The sequence below is a fragment of the Garra rufa genome, unplaced genomic scaffold (genome assembly GCF_049309525.1).
Source record: "Garra rufa unplaced genomic scaffold, GarRuf1.0 hap1_unplaced_001, whole genome shotgun sequence".
NCBI lineage: Eukaryota > Metazoa > Chordata > Actinopteri > Cypriniformes > Cyprinidae > Garra > Garra rufa.
The window spans coordinates 25,886,589-25,910,580 of NW_027394276.1; positions in this window are offsets into that span (position 1 = coordinate 25,886,589).

Here is a 23,992-nt window from a genome sequence, read left to right on the forward strand (position 1 = left end):
TTTAATTTTGGACCGAGTTTCAGCTTGCATTGCCAGATCCAAGTTTGTTATGTGCTGAAAAGCCTTTTTCTGACATTTCAGGCTCTAACTTCAAAAATCATGCAAAACACTTCTAACACCTTCAGATTTGTTTCTCTGTGTTGCAAAATAGGTTTTATTCATGCACAGACTGCAATTTTAATTTTGGACCGAGTTTCAGCTTGCATTGCCAGAACCAAGTTGGTTAAGTGCTGAAACGCTGTTTTCTGACATTTCAGTCTCTAACTTCAAAAATCATGCAAAACACTTCTAACACCTTCAGATATGTTTCTCTGTGTTGAAAAATAGGTTTTATTCATGCACAGACTGCAATTTTAATTTTGGGCAGAGTTTCAGCTTGCATTGCCTGAACCAAGTTTGTTATGTGCTGAAACGACGTTTTCTGACATTTCAGGCTCTAACTTCAAAAATCATGCAAACCACTTCTAACACCTTCAGATATGTTTCTCTGTGTTGCAAAATAGGTTTTATTCATGCACAGACTGCAATTTTAATTTTGGACCGAGTTTCAGCTTGCATTGCCAGAACCAAGTTTGTTAAGTGCTGAAACGCTGTTTTCTGACATTTCAGGCTCTAACTTCAAAAATCATGCAAAACACTTCTAACACCTTCAGATATGTTTCTCTGTGTTGCAAAATAGGTTTTATTCATGCACAGACTGCAATTTTAATTTTTGGCCGAGTTTCAGCTTGCATTACCAGAACCAAGTTTGTTATGTGCTGAAACGCTGTTTTCTGACATTTCAGGCTCTAACTTCAAAAATCATGCAAAACACTTCTAACACCTTCAGATATGTTTCTCTGTGTTGCAAAATAGGTTTTATTCATGCACAGACTGCAATTTTAATTTTTGGCCGAGTTTCAGCTTGCATTACCAGAACCGAGTTTGTTATGTGCTGAAACGCTGTTTTCTGACATTTCAGGCTCTAACTTCAAAAATCATGCAAAACACTTCTAACACCTTTAGATATGTTTCTCTGTGTTGAAAAATAGGTTTTATTCATGCACAGACTGCAATTTTAATTTTTGGCCGAGTTTCAGCTTGCATTGCCTGAACCGAGTTTGTTATGTGCTGAAACGCCGTTTTCTGACATTTCAGGCTCTAACTTCAAAAATCATGCAAAACACTTCTAACACCTTCAGATATGTTTCTCTGTGTTGCAAAATAGGTTTTATTCATGCACAGACTGCAATTTTAATTTTTGGCCGAGTTTCAGCTTGCATTACCAGAACCGAGTTTGTTATGTGCTGAAACGCTGTTTTCTGACATTTCAGGCTCTAACTTCAAAAATCATGCAAAACACTTCTAACACCTTTAGATATGTTTCTCTGTGTTGAAAAATAGGTTTTATTCATGCACAGACTGCAATTTTAATTTTTGGCCGAGTTTCAGCTTGCATTGCCTGAACCGAGTTTGTTATGTGCTGAAACGCCTTTTTCTGACATTTCAGGCTCTAACTTCAAAAATCATGCAAAACACTTCTAACACCTTCAGATATGTTTCTCTGTGTTGAAAAATATGTTTTATTCATGCACAGACTGCAATTTTAATTTTTGGCCGAGTTTCAGCTTGCATTACCAGAACCAAGTTTGTTATGTGCTGAAACGCTGTTTTCTGACATTTCAGGCTCTAACTTCAAAAATCATGCAAAACACTTCTAACACCTTCAGATATGTTTCTCTGTGTTGCAAAATAGGTTTTATTCATGCACAGACTGCAATTTTAATTTTGGACCGAGTTTCAGCTTGCATTGCCAGATCCAAGTTTGTTATGTGCTGAAAAGCCTTTTTCTGACATTTCAGGCTCTAACTTCAAAAATCATGCAAAACACTTCTAAGACCTTCAGATTTGTTTCTCTGTGTTGCAAAATAGGTTTTATTCATGCACAGACTGCAATTTTAATTTTGGACCGAGTTTCAGCTTGCATTGCCAGAACCAAGTTTGTTAAGTGCTGAAACGCTGTTTTCTGACATTTCAGGCTCTAACTTCAAAAATCATGCAAAACACTTCTAACACCTTCAGATATGTTTCTCTGTGTTGCAAAATAGGTTTTATTCATGCACAGACTGCAATTTTAATTTTTGGCCGAGTTTCAGCTTGCATTGCCTGAACCAAGTTTGTTATGTGCTGAAACGCTGTTTTCTGACATTTCAGGCTCTAACTTCAAAAATCATGCAAAACACTTCTAACACCTTCAGATATGTTTCTCTGTGTTGCAAAATAGGTTTTATTCATGCACAGACTGCAATTTTAATTTTTGGCCGAGTTTCAGCTTGCATTACCAGAACCAAGTTTGTTATGTGCTGAAACGCTGTTTTCTGACATTTCAGGCTCTAACTTCAAAAATCATGCAAAACACTTCTAACACCTTCAGATATGTTTCTCTGTGTTGCAAAATAGGTTTTATTCATGCACAGACTGCAATTTTAATTTTTGGCCGAGTTTCAGCTTGCATTACCAGAACCAAGTTTGTTATGTGCTGAAACACTGTTTTCTGACATTTCAGGCTCTAACTTCAAAAATCATGCAAAACACTTCTAACACCTTCAGATATGTTTCTCTGTGTTGAAAAATAGGTTTTATTCATGCACAGACTGCAATTTTAATTTTTGGCCGAGTTTCAGCTTGCATTGCCTGAACCGAGTTTGTTATGTGCTGAAACGCCGTTTTCTGACATTTCAGGCTCTAACTTCAAAAATCATGCAAAACACTTCTAACACCTTCAGATATGTTTCTCTGTGTTGAAAAATATGTTTTATTCATGCACAGACTACAATTTTAATTTTTGGCCGAGTTTCAGCTTGCATTACCAGAACCAAGTTTGTTATGTGCTGAAACGCTGTTTTCTGACATTTCAGGCTCTAACTTCAAAAATCATGCAAAACACTTCTAACACCTTCAGATATGTTTCTCTGTGTTGCAAAATAGGTTTTATTCATGCACAGACTGCAATTTTAATTTTGGACCGAGTTTCAGCTTGCATTGCCAGATCCAAGTTTGTTATGTGCTGAAAAGCCTTTTTCTGACATTTCAGGCTCTAACTTCAAAAATCATGCAAAACACTTCTAACACCTTCAGATTTGTTTCTCTGTGTTGCAAAATAGGTTTTATTCATGCACAGACTGCAATTTTAATTTTGGACCGAGTTTCAGCTTGCATTGCCAGAACCAAGTTTGTTAAGTGCTGAAACGCTGTTTTCTGACATTTCAGGCTCTAACTTCAAAAATCATGCAAAACACTTCTAACACCTTCAGATATGTTTCTCTGTGTTGAAAAATAGGTTTTATTCATGCAGAGACTGCAATTTTAATTTTGGGCCGAGTTTCAGCTTGCATTGCCTGAACCAAGTTTGTTATGTGCTGAAACGGCGTTTTCTGACATTTCAGGCTCTAACTTCAAAAATCATGCAAACCACTTCTAACACCTTCAGATATGTTTCTCTGTGTTGCAAAATAGGTTTTATTCATGCACAGACTGCAATTTTAATTTTGGACCGAGTTTCAGCTTGCATTGCCAGAACCAAGTTTGTTAAGTGCTGAAACGCTGTTTTCTGACATTTCAGGCTCTAACTTCAAAAATCATGCAAAACACTTCTAACACCTTCAGATATGTTTCTCTGTGTTGCAAAATAGGTTTTATTCATGCACAGACTGCAATTTTAATTTTTGGCCGAGTTTCAGCTTGCATTACCAGAACCAAGTTTGTTATGTGCTGAAACGCTGTTTTCTGACATTTCAGGCTCTAACTTCAAAAATCATGCAAAACACTTCTAACACCTTCAGATATGTTTCTCTGTGTTGCAAAATAGGTTTTATTCATGCACAGACTGCAATTTTAATTTTTGGCCGAGTTTCAGCTTGCATTACCAGAACCAATTTTGTTATGTGCTGAAACGCTGTTTTCTGACATTTCAGGCTCTAACTTCAAAAATCATGCAAAACACATCTAACACCTTCAGATATGTTTCTCTGTGTTGAAAAATAGGTTTTATTCATGCACAGACTGCAATTTTAATTTTTGGCCGAGTTTCAGCTTGCATTGCCTGAACCGAGTTTGTTATGTGCTGAAACGCCGTTTTCTGACATTTCAGGCTCTAACTTCAAAAATCATGCAAAACACTTCTAACACCTTCAGATATGTTTCTCTGTGTTGAAAAATATGTTTTATTCATGCACAGACTGCAATTTTAATTTTTGGCCGAGTTTCAGCTTGCATTGCCTGAACCGAGTTTGTTATGTGCTGAAACGCCGTTTTCTGACATTTCAGGCTCTAACTTCAAAAATCATGCAAAACACTTCTAACACCTTCAGATATGTTTCTCTGTGTTGCAAAATAGGTTTTATTCATGCACAGACTGCAATTTTAATTTTGGGCCGAGTTTCAGCTTGCATTGCCTGAACCAAGTTTGTTATGTGCTAAAACGTCGTTTTCTGACATTTCAGGCTCTAACTTCAAAAATCATGCAAAACACTTCTAACACCTTCAGATATGTTTCTCTGTGTTGCAAAATAGGTTTTATTCATGCACAGACTGCAATTTTAATTTTTGGCCGAGTTTCAGCTTGCATTGCCTGAACCAAGTTTGTTATGTGCTAAAACACCGTTTTCTGACATTTCAGGCTCTAACTTCAAAAATCATGCAAAACACTTCTAACACCTTCAGATATGTTTCCCTGTGTTGCAAAATAGGTTTTATTCATGCACAGACTGCAATTTTAATTTTGGACCGAGTTTCAGCTTGCATTACCAGAACCAAGTTTGTTATGTGCTGAAACGCTGTTTTCTGACATTTCAGGCTCTAACTTCAAAAATCATGCAAAACACTTCTAACACCTTCAGATATGTTTCTCTGTGTTGCAAAATAGGTTTTATTCATGCACAGACTGCAATTTTAATTTTTGGCCGAGTTACAGCTTGCATTGCCTGAACCGAGTTTGTTATGTGCTGAAACGCCGTTTTCTGACATTTCAGGCTCTAACTTCAAAAATCATGCAAAACACTTCTAACACCTTCAGATATGTTTCTCTGTGTTGCAAAATAGGTTTTATTCATGCACAGACTGCAATTTTAATTTTGGACCGAGTTTCAGCTTGCATTGCCAGAACCAAGTTTGTTATGTGCTGAAAAGCCTTTTTCTGACATTTCAGGCTCTAACTTCAAAAATCATGCAAAACACTTCTAACACCTTCAGATTTGTTTCTCTGTGTTGCAAAATAGGTTTTATTCATGCACAGACTGCAATTTTAATTTTGGACCGAGTTTCAGCTTGCATTGCCAGAACCAAGTTTGTTAAGTGCTGAAACGCTGTTTTCTGACATTTCAGGCTCTAACTTCAAAAATCATGCAAAACACTTCTAACACCTTCAGATATGTTTCTCTGTGTTGAAAAATAGGTTTTATTCATGCACAGACTGCAATTTTAATTTTGGGCCGAGTTTCAGCTTGCATTGCCTGAACCAAGTTTGTTATGTGCTGAAACGCCGTTTTCTGACATTTCAGGCTCTAACTTCAAAAATCATGCAAAACACTTCTAACACCTTCAGATATGTTTCTCTGTGTTGAAAAATAGGTTTTATTCATGCACAGACTGCAATTTTAATTTTTGGCCGAGTTTCAGCTTGCATTACCAGAACCAAGTTTGTTATGTGCTGAAACGCTGTTTTCTGACATTTCAGGCTCTAACTTCAAAAATCATGCAAAACACTTCTAACACCTTCAGATATGTTTCTCTGTGTTGCAAAATAGGTTTTATTCATGCACAGACTGCAATTTTAATTTTTGGCCGAGTTTCAGCTTGCATTACCAGAACCAAGTTTGTTATGCGCTGAAACGCTGTTTTCTGACATTTCAGGCTCTAACTTCAAAAATCATGCAAAACACTTCTAACACCTTCAGATATGTTTCTCTGTGTTGCAAAATAGGTTTTATTCATGCACAGACTGCAATTTTAATTTTGGACCGAGTTTCAGCTTGCATTGCCAGAACCAAGTTTGTTATGTGCTGAAACGCCGTTTTCTGACATTTCAGGCTCTAACTTCAAAAATCATGCAAAACACTTCTAACACCTTCAGATATGTTTCTCTGTGTTGAAAAATAGGTTTTATTCATGCACAGACTGCAATTTTAATTTTTGGCCGAGTTTCAGCTTGCATTGCCTGAACCGAGTTTGTTATGTGCTGAAACGCCGTTTTCTGACATTTCAAGCTCTAACTTCAAAAATCATGCAAAACACTTCTAACACCTTCAGATATGTTTCTCTGTGTTGCAAAATAGGTTTTATTCATGCACAGACTGCAATTTTAATTTTTGGCCGAGTTTCAGCTTGCATTACCAGAACCAAGTTTGTTATGTGCTGAAATGCTGTTTTCTGACATTTCAGGCTCTAACTTCAAAAATCATGCAAAACACTTCTAACACCTTCAGATATGTTTCTCTGTGTTGAAAAATAGGTTTTGTTCATGCACAGACTGCAATTTTAATTTTTGGCCGAGTTTCAGCTTGCATTGCCTGAACCGAGTTTGTTATGTGCTGAAACGCCGTTTTCTGACATTTCAGGCTCTAACTTCAAAAATCATGCAAAACACTTCTAACACCTTCAGATATGTTTCTCTGTGTTGCAAAATAGGTTTTATTCATGCACAGACTGCAATTTTAATTTTTGGCCGAGTTTCAGCTTGCATTACCAGAACCAAGTTTGTTATGTGCTGAAACGCTGTTTTCTGACATTTCAGGCTCTAACTTCAAAAATCATGCAAAACACTTCTAACACCTTCAGATATGTTTCTCTGTGTTGCAAAATAGGTTTTATTCATGCACAGACTGCAATTTTAATTTTTGGCCGAGTTTCAGCTTGCATTGCCTGAACCGAGTTTGTTATGTGCTGAAACGCCTTTTTCTGACATTTCAGGCTCTAACTTCAAAAATCATGCAAAACACTTCTAACACCTTCAGATATGTTTCTCTGTGTTGCAAAATAGGTTTTATTCATGCACAGACTGCAATTTTAATTTTGGACCGAGTTTCAGCTTGCATTGCCAGAACCAAGTTTGTTATGTGCTGAAAAGCCTTTTTCTGACATTTCAGGCTCTAACTTCAAAAATCATGCAAAACACTTCTAACACCTTCAGATTTGTTTCTCTGTGTTGCAAAATAGGTTTTATTCATGCACAGACTGCAATTTTAATTTTGGACCGAGTTTCAGCTTGCATTGCCAGAACCAAGTTTGTTAAGTGCTGAAACGCTGTTTTCTGACATTTCAGGCTCTAACTTCAAAAATCATGCAAAACACTTCTAACACCTTCAGATATGTTTCTCTGTGTTGAAAAATAGGTTTTATTCATGCACAGACTGCAATTTTAATTTTGGGCTGAGTTTCAGCTTGCATTGCCTGAACCAAGTTTGTTATGTGCTGAAACGCCTTTTTCTGACATTTCAGGCTCTAACTTCAAAAATCATGCAAAACACTTCTAACACCTTCAGATATGTTTCTCTGTGTTGAAAAATAGGTTTTATTCATGCACAGACTGCAATTTTATTTTTGGGCCGAGTTTCAGCTTGCATTGCCTGAACCGAGTTTGTTATGTGCTGAAACGCCGTTTTCTGACATTTCAGGCTCTAACTTCAAAAATCATGCAAAACACTTCTAACACCTTCAGATATGTTTCACTGTGTTGCAAAATAGGTTTTATTCATGCACAGACTGCAATTTTAATTTTTGGCCGAGTTTCAGCTTGCATTACCAGAACCAAGTTTGTTATGTGCTGAAACGCTGTTTTCTGACATTTCAGGCTTTAACTTCAAAAATCATGCAAAACACTTCTAACACCTTCAGATATGTTTCTCTGTGTTGAAAAATAGGTTTTATTCATGCACAGACTGCAATTTTAATTTTTGGCCGAGTTTCAGCTTTCATTACCAGAACGAAGTTTGTTATGTGCTGAAACGGCGTTTTCTGACATTTCAGGCTCTAACTTAAAAAAATCATGCAAAACACTTCTAACACCTTCAGATATGTTTCTCTGTGTTGCAAAATAGGTTTTATTCATGCACAGACTGCAATTTTAATTTTTGGCCGAGTTTCAGCTTGCATTGCCTGAACCGAGTTTGTTATGTGCTGAAACGCCGTTTTCTGACATTTCAGGCTCTAACTTCAAAAATCATGCAAAACACTTCTAACACCTTCAGATATGTTTCTCTGTGTTGCAAAATAGGTTTTATTCATGCACAGACTGCAATTTTAATTTTGGACCGAGTTTCAGCTTGCATTGCCAGAACCAAGTTTGTTATGTGCTGAAAAGCCTTTTTCTGACATTTCAGGCTCTAACTTCAAAAATCATGCAAAACACTTCTAACACCTTCAGATTTGTTTCTCTGTGTTGCAAAATAGGTTTTATTCATGCACAGACTGCAATTTTAATTTTGGACCGAGTTTCAGCTTGCATTGCCAGAACCAAGTTTGTTAAGTGCTGAAACGCTGTTTTCTGACATTTCAGGCTCTAACTTCAAAAATCATGCAAAACACTTCTAACACCTTCAGATATGTTTCTCTGTGTTGCAAAATAGGTTTTATTCATGCACAGACTGCAATTTTAATTTTGGACCGAGTTTCAGCTTGCATTGCCAGATCCAAGTTTGTTATGTGCTGAAAAGCCTTTTTCTGACATTTCAGGCTCTAACTTCAAAAATCATGCAAAACACTTCTAACACCTTCAGATTTGTTTCTCTGTGTTGCAAAATAGGTTTTATTCATGCACAGACTGCAATTTTAATTTTGGACCGAGTTTCAGCTTGCATTGCCAGAACCAAGTTTGTTAAGTGCTGAAACGCTGTTTTCTGACATTTCAGTCTCTAACTTCAAAAATCATGCAAAACACTTCTAACACCTTCAGATATGTTTCTCTGTGTTGAAAAATAGGTTTTATTCATGCACAGACTGCAATTTTAATTTTGGGCAGAGTTTCAGCTTGCATTGCCTGAACCAAGTTTGTTATGTGCTGAAACGGCGTTTTCTGACATTTCAGGCTCTAACTTCAAAAATCATGCAAACCACTTCTAACACCTTCAGATATGTTTCTCTGTGTTGCAAAATAGGTTTTATTCATGCACAGACTGCAATTTTAATTTTGGACCGAGTTTCAGCTTGCATTGCCAGAACCAAGTTTGTTAAGTGCTGAAACGCTGTTTTCTGACATTTCAGGCTCTAACTTCAAAAATCATGCAAAACACTTCTAACACCTTCAGATATGTTTCTCTGTGTTGCAAAATAGGTTTTATTCATGCACAGACTGCAATTTTAATTTTTGGCCGAGTTTCAGCTTGCATTACCAGAACCAAGTTTGTTATGTGCTGAAACGCTGTTTTCTGACATTTCAGGCTCTAACTTCAAAAATCATGCAAAACACTTCTAACACCTTCAGATATGTTTCTCTGTGTTGCAAAATAGGTTTTATTCATGCACAGACTGCAATTTTAATTTTTGGCCGAGTTTCAGCTTGCATTACCAGAACCGAGTTTGTTATGTGCTGAAACGCTGTTTTCTGACATTTCAGGCTCTAACTTCAAAAATCATGCAAAACACTTCTAACACCTTTAGATATGTTTCTCTGTGTTGAAAAATAGGTTTTATTCATGCACAGACTGCAATTTTAATTTTTGGCCGAGTTTCAGCTTGCATTGCCTGAACCGAGTTTGTTATGTGCTGAAACGCCGTTTTCTGACATTTCAGGCTCTAACTTCAAAAATCATGCAAAACACTTCTAACACCTTCAGATATGTTTCTCTGTGTTGAAAAATATGTTTTATTCATGCACAGACTGCAATTTTAATTTTTGGCCGAGTTTCAGCTTGCATTACCAGAACCAAGTTTGTTATGTGCTGAAACGCTGTTTTCTGACATTTCAGGCTCTAACTTCAAAAATCATGCAAAACACTTCTAACACCTTCAGATATGTTTCTCTGTGTTGCAAAATAGGTTTTATTCATGCACAGACTGCAATTTTAATTTTGGACCGAGTTTCAGCTTGCATTGCCAGATCCAAGTTTGTTATGTGCTGAAAAGCCTTTTTCTGACATTTCAGGCTCTAACTTCAAAAATCATGCAAAACACTTCTAACACCTTCAGATTTGTTTCTCTGTGTTGCAAAATAGGTTTTATTCATGCACAGACTGCAATTTTAATTTTGGACCGAGTTTCAGCTTGCATTGCCAGAACCAAGTTTGTTAAGTGCTGAAACGCTGTTTTCTGACATTTCAGGCTCTAACTTCAAAAATCATGCAAAACACTTCTAACACCTTCAGATATGTTTCTCTGTGTTGCAAAATAGGTTTTATTCATGCACAGACTGCAATTTTAATTTTTGGCCGAGTTTCAGCTTGCATTGCCTGAACCAAGTTTGTTATGTGCTGAAACGCTGTTTTCTGACATTTCAGGCTCTAACTTCAAAAATCATGCAAAACACTTCTAACACCTTCAGATATGTTTCTCTGTGTTGCAAAATAGGTTTTATTCATGCACAGACTGCAATTTTAATTTTTGGCCGAGTTTCAGCTTGCATTACCAGAACCAAGTTTGTTATGTGCTGAAACGCTGTTTTCTGACATTTCAGGCTCTAACTTCAAAAATCATGCAAAACACTTCTAACACCTTCAGATATGTTTCTCTGTGTTGCAAAATAGGTTTTATTCATGCACAGACTGCAATTTTAATTTTTGGCCGAGTTTCAGCTTGCATTACCAGAACCAAGTTTGTTATGTGCTGAAACGCTGTTTTCTGACATTTCAGGCTCTAACTTCAAAAATCATGCAAAACACTTCTAACACCTTCAGATATGTTTCTCTGTGTTGAAAAATAGGTTTTATTCATGCACAGACTGCAATTTTAATTTTTGGCCGAGTTTCAGCTTGCATTGCCTGAACCGAGTTTGTTATGTGCTGAAACGCCGTTTTCTGACATTTCAGGCTCTAACTTCAAAAATCATGCAAAACACTTCTAACACCTTCAGATATGTTTCTCTGTGTTGAAAAATATGTTTTATTCATGCACAGACTACAATTTTAATTTTTGGCCGAGTTTCAGCTTGCATTACCAGAACCAAGTTTGTTATGTGCTGAAACGCTGTTTTCTGACATTTCAGGCTCTAACTTCAAAAATCATGCAAAACACTTCTAACACCTTCAGATATGTTTCTCTGTGTTGCAAAATAGGTTTTATTCATGCACAGACTGCAATTTTAATTTTGGACCGAGTTTCAGCTTGCATTGCCAGATCCAAGTTTGTTATGTGCTGAAAAGCCTTTTTCTGACATTTCAGGCTCTAACTTCAAAAATCATGCAAAACACTTCTAACACCTTCAGATTTGTTTCTCTGTGTTGCAAAATAGGTTTTATTCATGCACAGACTGCAATTTTAATTTTGGACCGAGTTTCAGCTTGCATTGCCAGAACCAAGTTTGTTAAGTGCTGAAACGCTGTTTTCTGACATTTCAGGCTCTAACTTCAAAAATCATGCAAAACACTTCTAACACCTTCAGATATGTTTCTCTGTGTTGAAAAATAGGTTTTATTCATGCAGAGACTGCAATTTTAATTTTGGGCCGAGTTTCAGCTTGCATTGCCTGAACCAAGTTTGTTATGTGCTGAAACGGCGTTTTCTGACATTTCAGGCTCTAACTTCAAAAATCATGCAAACCACTTCTAACACCTTCAGATATGTTTCTCTGTGTTGCAAAATAGGTTTTATTCATGCACAGACTGCAATTTTAATTTTGGACCGAGTTTCAGCTTGCATTGCCAGAACCAAGTTTGTTAAGTGCTGAAACGCTGTTTTCTGACATTTCAGGCTCTAACTTCAAAAATCATGCAAAACACTTCTAACACCTTCAGATATGTTTCTCTGTGTTGCAAAATAGGTTTTATTCATGCACAGACTGCAATTTTAATTTTTGGCCGAGTTTCAGCTTGCATTACCAGAACCAAGTTTGTTATGTGCTGAAACGCTGTTTTCTGACATTTCAGGCTCTAACTTCAAAAATCATGCAAAACACTTCTAACACCTTCAGATATGTTTCTCTGTGTTGCAAAATAGGTTTTATTCATGCACAGACTGCAATTTTAATTTTTGGCCGAGTTTCAGCTTGCATTACCAGAACCAATTTTGTTATGTGCTGAAACGCTGTTTTCTGACATTTCAGGCTCTAACTTCAAAAATCATGCAAAACACATCTAACACCTTCAGATATGTTTCTCTGTGTTGAAAAATAGGTTTTATTCATGCACAGACTGCAATTTTAATTTTTGGCCGAGTTTCAGCTTGCATTGCCTGAACCGAGTTTGTTATGTGCTGAAACGCCGTTTTCTGACATTTCAGGCTCTAACTTCAAAAATCATGCAAAACACTTCTAACACCTTCAGATATGTTTCTCTGTGTTGAAAAATATGTTTTATTCATGCACAGACTGCAATTTTAATTTTTGGCCGAGTTTCAGCTTGCATTGCCTGAACCGAGTTTGTTATGTGCTGAAACGCCGTTTTCTGACATTTCAGGCTCTAACTTCAAAAATCATGCAAAACACTTCTAACACCTTCAGATATGTTTCTCTGTGTTGCAAAATAGGTTTTATTCATGCACAGACTGCAATTTTAATTTTTGGCCGAGTTTCAGCTTGCATTACCAGAACCAAGTTTGTTATGTGCTGAAACGCTGTTTTCTGACATTTCAGGCTCTAACTTCAAAAATCATGCAAAACACTTCTAACACCTTCAGATATGTTTCTCTGTGTTGCAAAATAGGTTTTATTCATGCACAGACTGCAATTTTAATTTTGGGCCGAGTTTCAGCTTGCATTGCCTGAACCAAGTTTGTTATGTGCTAAAACGTCGTTTTCTGACATTTCAGGCTCTAACTTCAAAAATCATGCAAAACACTTCTAACACCTTCAGATATGTTTCTCTGTGTTGCAAAATAGGTTTTATTCATGCACAGACTGCAATTTTAATTTTTGGCCGAGTTTCAGCTTGCATTGCCTGAACCAAGTTTGTTATGTGCTAAAACACCGTTTTCTGACATTTCAGGCTCTAACTTCAAAAATCATGCAAAACACTTCTAACACCTTCAGATATGTTTCCCTGTGTTGCAAAATAGGTTTTATTCATGCACAGACTGCAATTTTAATTTTGGACCGAGTTTCAGCTTGCATTACCAGAACCAAGTTTGTTATGTGCTGAAACGCTGTTTTCTGACATTTCAGGCTCTAACTTCAAAAATCATGCAAAACACTTCTAACACCTTCAGATATGTTTCTCTGTGTTGCAAAATAGGTTTTATTCATGCACAGACTGCAATTTTAATTTTTGGCCGAGTTTCAGCTTGCATTGCCTGAACCGAGTTTGTTATGTGCTGAAACGCCGTTTTCTGACATTTCAGGCTCTAACTTCAAAAATCATGCAAAACACTTCTAACACCTTCAGATATGTTTCCCTGTGTTGCAAAATAGGTTTTATTCATGCACAGACTGCAATTTTAATTTTGGACCGAGTTTCAGCTTGCATTACCAGAACCAAGTTTGTTATGTGCTGAAACGCTGTTTTCTGACATTTCAGGCTCTAACTTCAAAAATCATGCAAAACACTTCTAACACCTTCAGATATGTTTCTCTGTGTTGCAAAATAGGTTTTATTCATGCACAGACTGCAATTTTAATTTTTGGCCGAGTTTCAGCTTGCATTGCCAGAACCAAGTTTGTTAAGTGCTGAAACGCTGTTTTCTGACATTTCAGGCTCTAACTTCAAAAATCATGCAAAACACTTCTAACACCTTCAGATATGTTTCTCTGTGTTGCAAAATAGGTTTTATTCATGCACAGACTGCAATTTTAATTTTTGGCCGAGTTTCAGCTTGCATTGCCTGAACCAAGTTTGTTATGTGCTGAAACGCTGTTTTCTGACATTTCAGGCTCTAACTTCAAAAATCATGCAAAACACTTCTAACACCTTCAGATATGTTTCTCTGTGTTGCAAAATAGGTTTTATTCATGCACAGACTGCAATTTTAATTTTTGGCCGAGTTTCAGCTTGCATTACCAGAACCAAGTTTGTTATGTGCTGAAACGCTGTTTTCTGACATTTCAGGCTCTAACTTCAAAAATCATGCAAAACACTTCTAACACCTTCAGATATGTTTCTCTGTGTTGCAAAATAGGTTTTATTCATGCACAGACTGCAATTTTAATTTTTGGCCGAGTTTCAGCTTGCATTACCAGAACCAAGTTTGTTATGTGCTGAAACGCTGTTTTCTGACATTTCAGGCTCTAACTTCAAAAATCATGCAAAACACTTCTAACACCTTCAGATATGTTTCTCTGTGTTGAAAAATAGGTTTTATTCATGCACAGACTGCAATTTTAATTTTTGGCCGAGTTTCAGCTTGCATTGCCTGAACCGAGTTTGTTATGTGCTGAAACGCCGTTTTCTGACATTTCAGGCTCTAACTTCAAAAATCATGCAAAACACTTCTAACACCTTCAGATATGTTTCTCTGTGTTGAAAAATATGTTTTATTCATGCACAGACTACAATTTTAATTTTTGGCCGAGTTTCAGCTTGCATTACCAGAACCAAGTTTGTTATGTGCTGAAACGCTGTTTTCTGACATTTCAGGCTCTAACTTCAAAAATCATGCAAAACACTTCTAACACCTTCAGATATGTTTCTCTGTGTTGCAAAATAGGTTTTATTCATGCACAGACTGCAATTTTAATTTTGGACCGAGTTTCAGCTTGCATTGCCAGATCCAAGTTTGTTATGTGCTGAAAAGCCCTTTTCTGACATTTCAGGCTCTAACTTCAAAAATCATGCAAAACACTTCTAACACCTTCAGATTTGTTTCTCTGTGTTGCAAAATAGGTTTTATTCATGCACAGACTGCAATTTTAATTTTGGACCGAGTTTCAGCTTGCATTGCCAGAACCAAGTTTGTTAAGTGCTGAAACGCTGTTTTCTGACATTTCAGGCTCTAACTTCAAAAATCATGCAAAACACTTCTAACACCTTCAGATATGTTTCTCTGTGTTGAAAAATAGGTTTTATTCATGCAGAGACTGCAATTTTAATTTTGGGCCGAGTTTCAGCTTGCATTGCCTGAACCAAGTTTGTTATGTGCTGAAACGGCGTTTTCTGACATTTCAGGCTCTAACTTCAAAAATCATGCAAACCACTTCTAACACCTTCAGATATGTTTCTCTGTGTTGCAAAATAGGTTTTATTCATGCACAGACTGCAATTTTAATTTTGGACCGAGTTTCAGCTTGCATTGCCAGAACCAAGTTTGTTAAGTGCTGAAACGCTGTTTTCTGACATTTCAGGCTCTAACTTCAAAAATCATGCAAAACACTTCTAACACCTTCAGATATGTTTCTCTGTGTTGCAAAATAGGTTTTATTCATGCACAGACTGCAATTTTAATTTTTGGCCGAGTTTCAGCTTGCATTACCAGAACCAAGTTTGTTATGTGCTGAAACGCTGTTTTCTGACATTTCAGGCTCTAACTTCAAAAATCATGCAAAACACTTCTAACACCTTCAGATATGTTTCTCTGTGTTGCAAAATAGGTTTTATTCATGCACAGACTGCAATTTTAATTTTTGGCCGAGTTTCAGCTTGCATTACCAGAACCAATTTTGTTATGTGCTGAAACGCTGTTTTCTGACATTTCAGGCTCTAACTTCAAAAATCATGCAAAACACATCTAACACCTTCAGATATGTTTCTCTGTGTTGAAAAATAGGTTTTATTCATGCACAGACTGCAATTTTAATTTTTGGCCGAGTTTCAGCTTGCATTGCCTGAACCGAGTTTGTTATGTGCTGAAACGCCGTTTTCTGACATTTCAGGCTCTAACTTCAAAAATCATGCAAAACACTTCTAACACCTTCAGATATGTTTCTCTGTGTTGCAAAATAGGTTTTATTCATGCACAGACTGCAATTTTAATTTTTGGCCGAGTTACAGCTTGCATTGCCTGAACCGAGTTTGTTATGTGCTGAAACGCCGTTTTCTGACATTTCAGGCTCTAACTTCAAAAATCATGCAAAACACTTCTAACACCTTCAGATATGTTTCTCTGTGTTGCAAAATAGGTTTTATTCATGCACAGACTGCAATTTTAATTTTGGACCGAGTTTCAGCTTGCATTGCCAGAACCAAGTTTGTTATGTGCTGAAAAGCCTTTTTCTGACATTTCAGGCTCTAACTTCAAAAATCATGCAAAACACTTCTAACACCTTCAGATTTGTTTCTCTGTGTTGCAAAATAGGTTTTATTCATGCACAGACTGCAATTTTAATTTTGGACCGAGTTTCAGCTTGCATTGCCAGAACCAAGTTTGTTAAGTGCTGAAACGCTGTTTTCTGACATTTCAGGCTCTAACTTCAAAAATCATGCAAAACACTTCTAACACCTTCAGATATGTTTCTCTGTGTTGAAAAATAGGTTTTATTCATGCACAGACTGCAATTTTAATTTTGGGCCGAGTTTCAGCTTGCATTGCCTGAACCAAGTTTGTTATGTGCTGAAACGCCGTTTTCTGACATTTCAGGCTCTAACTTCAAAAATCATGCAAAACACTTCTAACACCTTCAGATATGTTTCTCTGTGTTGAAAAATAGGTTTTATTCATGCACAGACTGCAATTTTAATTTTTGGCCGAGTTTCAGCTTGCATTACCAGAACCAAGTTTGTTATGTGCTGAAACGCTGTTTTCTGACATTTCAGGCTCTAACTTCAAAAATCATGCAAAACACTTCTAACACCTTCAGATATGTTTCTCTGTGTTGCAAAATAGGTTTTATTCATGCACAGACTGCAATTTTAATTTTTGGCCGAGTTTCAGCTTGCATTACCAGAACCAAGTTTGTTATGCGCTGAAACGCTGTTTTCTGACATTTCAGGCTCTAACTTCAAAAATCATGCAAAACACTTCTAACACCTTCAGATATGTTTCTCTGTGTTGCAAAATAGGTTTTATTCATGCACAGACTGCAATTTTAATTTTGGACCGAGTTTCAGCTTGCATTGCCAGAACCAAGTTTGTTATGTGCTGAAACGCCGTTTTCTGACATTTCAGGCTCTAACTTCAAAAATCATGCAAAACACTTCTAACACCTTCAGATATGTTTCTCTGTGTTGAAAAATAGGTTTTATTCATGCACAGACTGCAATTTTAATTTTTGGCCGAGTTTCAGCTTGCATTGCCTGAACCGAGTTTGTTATGTGCTGAAACGCCGTTTTCTGACATTTCAGGCTCTAACTTCAAAAATCATGCAAAACACTTCTAACACCTTCAGATATGTTTCTCTGTGTTGCAAAATAGGTTTTATTCATGCACAGACTGCAATTTTAATTTTTGGCCGAGTTTCAGCTTGCATTACCAGAACCAAGTTTGTTATGTGCTGAAATGCTGTTTTCTGACATTTCAGGCTCTAACTTCAAAAATCATGCAAAACACTTCTAACACCTTCAGATATGTTTCTCTGTGTTGAAAAATAGGTTTTGTTCATGCACAGACTGCAATTTTAATTTTTGGCCGAGTTTCAGCTTGCATTGCCTGAACCGAGTTTGTTATGTGCTGAAACGCCGTTTTCTGACATTTCAGGCTCTAACTTCAAAAATCATGCAAAACACTTCTAACACCTTCAGATATGTTTCTCTGTGTTGCAAAATAGGTTTTATTCATGCACAGACTGCAATTTTAATTTTTGGCCGAGTTTCAGCTTGCATTACCAGAACCAAGTTTGTTATGTGCTGAAACGCTGTTTTCTGACATTTCAGGCTCTAACTTCAAAAATCATGCAAAACACTTCTAACACCTTCAGATATGTTTCTCTGTGTTGCAAAATAGGTTTTATTCATGCACAGACTGCAATTTTAATTTTTGGCCGAGTTTCAGCTTGCATTGCCTGAACCGAGTTTGTTATGTGCTGAAACGCCTTTTTCTGACATTTCAGGCTCTAACTTCAAAAATCATGCAAAACACTTCTAACACCTTCAGATATGTTTCTCTGTGTTGCAAAATAGGTTTTATTCATGCACAGACTGCAATTTTAATTTTGGACCGAGTTTCAGCTTGCATTGCCAGAACCAAGTTTGTTATGTGCTGAAAAGCCTTTTTCTGACATTTCAGGCTCTAACTTCAAAAATCATGCAAAACACTTCTAACACCTTCAGATTTGTTTCTCTGTGTTGCAAAATAGGTTTTATTCATGCACAGACTGCAATTTTAATTTTGGACCGAGTTTCAGCTTGCATTGCCAGAACCAAGTTTGTTAAGTGCTGAAACGCTGTTTTCTGACATTTCAGGCTCTAACTTCAAAAATCATGCAAAACACTTCTAACACCTTCAGATATGTTTCTCTGTGTTGAAAAATAGGTTTTATTCATGCACAGACTGCAATTTTAATTTTGGGCTGAGTTTCAGCTTGCATTGCCTGAACCAAGTTTGTTATGTGCTGAAACGCCTTTTTCTGACATTTCAGGCTCTAACTTCAAAAATCATGCAAAACACTTCTAACACCTTCAGATATGTTTCTCTGTGTTGAAAAATAGGTTTTATTCATGCACAGACTGCAATTTTATTTTTGGGCCGAGTTTCAGCTTGCATTGCCTGAACCGAGTTTGTTATGTGCTGAAACGCCGTTTTCTGACATTTCAGGCTCTAACTTCAAAAATCATGCAAAACACTTCTAACACCTTCAGATATGTTTCACTGTGTTGCAAAATAGGTTTTATTCATGCACAGACTGCAATTTTAATTTTTGGCCGAGTTTCAGCTTGCATTACCAGAACCAAGTTTGTTATGTGCTGAAACGCTGTTTTCTGACATTTCAGGCTTTAACTTCAAAAATCATGCAAAACACTTCTAACACCTTCAGATATGTTTCTCTGTGTTGAAAAATAGGTTTTATTCATGCACAGACTGCAATTTTAATTTTTGGCCGAGTTTCAGCTTTCATTACCAGAACCAAGTTTGTTATGTGCTGAAACGGCGTTTTCTGACATTTCAGGCTCTAACTTAAAAAAATCATGCAAAACACTTCTAACACCTTCAGATATGTTTCTCTGTGTTGCAAAATAGGTTTTATTCATGCACAGACTGCAATTTAAATTTTTGGCCGAGTTTCAGCTTGCATTGCCTGAACCGAGTTTGTTATGTGCTGAAATGCTGTTTTCTGACATTTCAGGCTCTAACTTCAAAAATCATGCAAAACACTTCTAACACCTTCAGATATGTTTCTCTGTGTTGAAAAATAGGTTTTGTTCATGCACAGACTGCAATTTTAATTTTTGGCCGAGTTTCAGCTTGCATTGCCTGAACCGAGTTTGTTATGTGCTGAAACGCCGTTTTCTGACATTTCAGGCTCTAACTTCAAAAATCATGCAAAACACTTCTAACACCTTCAGATATGTTTCTCTGTGTTGCAAAATAGGTTTTATTCATGCACAGACTGCAATTTTAATTTTTGGCCGAGTTTCAGCTTGCATTACCAGAACCAAGTTTGTTATGTGCTGAAACGCTGTTTTCTGACATTTCAGGCTCTAACTTCAAAAATCATGCAAAACACTTCTAACACCTTCAGATATGTTTCTCTGTGTTGCAAAATAGGTTTTATTCATGCACAGACTGCAATTTTAATTTTTGGCCGAGTTTCAGCTTGCATTGCCTGAACCGAGTTTGTTATGTGCTGAAACGCCTTTTTCTGACATTTCAGGCTCTAACTTCAAAAATCATGCAAAACACTTCTAACACCTTCAGATATGTTTCTCTGTGTTGCAAAATAGGTTTTATTCATGCACAGACTGCAATTTTAATTTTGGACCGAGTTTCAGCTTGCATTGCCAGAACCAAGTTTGTTATGTGCTGAAAAGCCTTTTTCTGACATTTCAGGCTCTAACTTCAAAAATCATGCAAAACACTTCTAACACCTTCAGATTTGTTTCTCTGTGTTGCAAAATAGGTTTTATTCATGCACAGACTGCAATTTTAATTTTGGACCGAGTTTCAGCTTGCATTGCCAGAACCAAGTTTGTTAAGTGCTGAAACGCTGTTTTCTGACATTTCAGGCTCTAACTTCAAAAATCATGCAAAACACTTCTAACACCTTCAGATATGTTTCTCTGTGTTGAAAAATAGGTTTTATTCATGCACAGACTGCAATTTTAATTTTGGGCTGAGTTTCAGCTTGCATTGCCTGAACCAAGTTTGTTATGTGCTGAAACGCCTTTTTCTGACATTTCAGGCTCTAACTTCAAAAATCATGCAAAACACTTCTAACACCTTCAGATATGTTTCTCTGTGTTGAAAAATAGGTTTTATTCATGCACAGACTGCAATTTTATTTTTGGGCCGAGTTTCAGCTTGCATTGCCTGAACCGAGTTTGTTATGTGCTGAAACGCCGTTTTCTGACATTTCAGGCTCTAACTTCAAAAATCATGCAAAACACTTCTAACACCTTCAGATATGTTTCACTGTGTTGCAAAATAGGTTTTATTCATGCACAGACTGCAATTTTAATTTTTGGCCGAGTTTCAGCTTGCATTACCAGAACCAAGTTTGTTATGTGCTGAAACGCTGTTTTCTGACATTTCAGGCTTTAACTTCAAAAATCATGCAAAACACTTCTAACACCTTCAGATATGTTTCTCTGTGTTGAAAAATAGGTTTTATTCATGCACAGACTGCAATTTTAATTTTTGGCCGAGTTTCAGCTTTCATTACCAGAACCAAGTTTGTTATGTGCTGAAACGGCGTTTTCTGACATTTCAGGCTCTAACTTAAAAAAATCATGCAAAACACTTCTAACACCTTCAGATATGTTTCTCTGTGTTGCAAAATAGGTTTTATTCATGCACAGACTGCAATTTAAATTTTTGGCCGAGTTTCAGCTTGCATTGCCTGAACCGAGTTTGTTATGTGCTGAAACGCCGTTTTCTGACATTTCAGGCTCTAACTTCAAAAATCATGCAAAACACTTCTAACACCTTCAGATATGTTTCTCTGTGTTGCAAAATAGGTTTTATTCATGCACAGACTGCAATTTTAATTTTGGACCGAGTTTCAGCTTGCATTGCCAGAACCAAGTTTGTTATGTGCTGAAAAGCCTTTTTCTGACATTTCAGGCTCTAACTTCAAAAATCATGCAAAACACTTCTAACACCTTCAGATTTGTTTCTCTGTGTTGCAAAATAGGTTTTATTCATGCACAGACTGCAATTTTAATTTTGGACCGAGTTTCAGCTTGCATTGCCAGAACCAAGTTTGTTAAGTGCTGAAACGCTGTTTTCTGACATTTCAGGCTCTAACTTCAAAAATCATGCAAAACACTTCTAACACCTTCAGATATGTTTCTCTGTGTTGCAAAATAGGTTTTATTCATGCACAGACTGCAATTTTAATTTTGGACCGAGTTTCAGCTTGCATTGCCAGATCCAAGTTTGTTATGTGCTGAAAAGCCTTTTTCTGACATTTCAGGCTCTAACTTCAAAAATCATGCAAAACACTTCTAACACCTTCAGATTTGTTTCTCTGTGTTGCAAAATAGGTTTTATTCATGCACAGACTGCAATTTTAATTTTGGACCGAGTTTCAGCTTGCATTGCCAGAACCAAGTTTGTTAAGTGCTGAAACGCTGTTTTCTGACATTTCAGTCTCTAACTTCAAAAATCATGCAAAACACTTCTAACACCTTCAGATATGTTTCTCTGTGTTGAAAAATAGGTTTTATTCATGCACAGACTGCAATTTTAATTTTGGGCAGAGTTTCAGCTTGCATTGCCTGAACCAAGTTTGTTATGTGCTGAAACGGCGTTTTCTGACATTTCAGGCTCTAACTTCAAAAATCATGCAAACCACTTCTAACACCTTCAGATATGTTTCTCTGTGTTGCAAAATAGGTTTTATTCATGCACAGACTGCAATTTTAATTTTGGACCGAGTTTCAGCTTGCATTGCCAGAACCAAGTTTGTTAAGTGCTGAAACGCTGTTTTCTGACATTTCAGGCTCTAACTTCAAAAATCATGCAAAACACTTCTAACACCTTCAGATATGTTTCTCTGTGTTGCAAAATAGGTTTTATTCATGCACAGACTGCAATTTTAATTTTTGGCCGAGTTTCAGCTTGCATTACCAGAACCAAGTTTGTTATGTGCTGAAACGCTGTTTTCTGACATTTCAGGCTCTAACTTCAAAAATCATGCAAAACACTTCTAACACCTTCAGATATGTTTCTCTGTGTTGCAAAATAGGTTTTATTCATGCACAGACTGCAATTTTAATTTTTGGCCGAGTTTCAGCTTGCATTACCAGAACCAAGTTTGTTATGTGCTGAAACGCTGTTTTCTGACATTTCAGGCTCTAACTTCAAAAATCATGCAAAACACTTCTAACACCTTTAGATATGTTTCTCTGTGTTGAAAAATAGGTTTTATTCATGCACAGACTGCAATTTTAATTTTTGGCCGAGTTTCAGCTTGCATTGCCTGAACCGAGTTTGTTATGTGCTGAAACGCCGTTTTCTGACATTTCAGGCTCTAACTTCAAAAATCATGCAAAACACTTCTAACACCTTCAGATATGTTTCTCTGTGTTGAAAAATATGTTTTATTCATGCACAGACTGCAATTTTAATTTTTGGCCGAGTTTCAGCTTGCATTACCAGAACCAAGTTTGTTATGTGCTGAAACGCTGTTTTCTGACATTTCAGGCTCTAACTTCAAAAATCATGCAAAACACTTCTAACACCTTCATATATGTTTCTCTGTGTTGCAAAATAGGTTTTATTCATGCACAGACTGCAATTTTAATTTTGGACCGAGTTTCAGCTTGCATTGCCAGATCCAAGTTTGTTATGTGCTGAAAAGCCTTTTTCTGACATTTCAGGCTCTAACTTCAAAAATCATGCAAAACACTTCTAACACCTTCAGATTTGTTTCTCTGTGTTGCAAAATAGGTTTTATTCATGCACAGACTGCAATTTTAATTTTGGACCGAGTTTCAGCTTGCATTGCCAGAACCAAGTTTGTTAAGTGCTGAAACGCTGTTTTCTGACATTTCAGGCTCTAACTTCAAAAATCATGCAAAACACTTCTAACACCTTCAGATATGTTTCTCTGTGTTGCAAAATAGGTTTTATTCATGCACAGACTGCAATTTTAATTTTTGGCCGAGTTTCAGCTTGCATTGCCTGAACCAAGTTTGTTATGTGCTAAAACACCGTTTTCTGACATTTCAGGCTCTAACTTCAAAAATCATGCAAAACACTTCTAACACCTTCAGATATGTTTCTCTGTGTTGCAAAATAGGTTTTATTCATGCACAGACTGCAATTTTAATTTTGGACCGAGTTTCAGCTTGCATTACCAGAACCAAGTTTGTTATGTGCTGAAACGCTGTTTTCTGACATTTCAGGCTCTAACTTCAAAAATCATGCAAAACACTTCTAACACCTTCAGATATGTTTCTCTGTGTTGCAAAATAGGTTTTATTCATGCACAGACTGCAATTTTAATTTTTGGCCGAGTTACAGCTTGCATTGCCTGAACCGAGTTTGTTATGTGCTGAAACGCCGTTTTCTGACATTTCAGGCTCTAACTTCAAAAATCATGCAAAACACTTCTAACACCTTCAGATATGTTTCTCTGTGTTGCAAAATAGGTTCCATTCATGCACAGACTGCAATTTTAATTTTGGACCGAGTTTCAGCTTGCATTGCCAGAACCAAGTTTGTTATGTGCTGAAAAGCCTTTTTCTGACATTTCAGGCTCTAACTTCAAAAATCATGCAAAACACTTCTAACACCTTCAGATTTGTTTCTCTGTGTTGCAAAATAGGTTTTATTCATGCACAGACTGCAATTTTAATTTTTGGCCGAGTTTCAGCTTGCATTACCAGAACCAAGTTTGTTATGT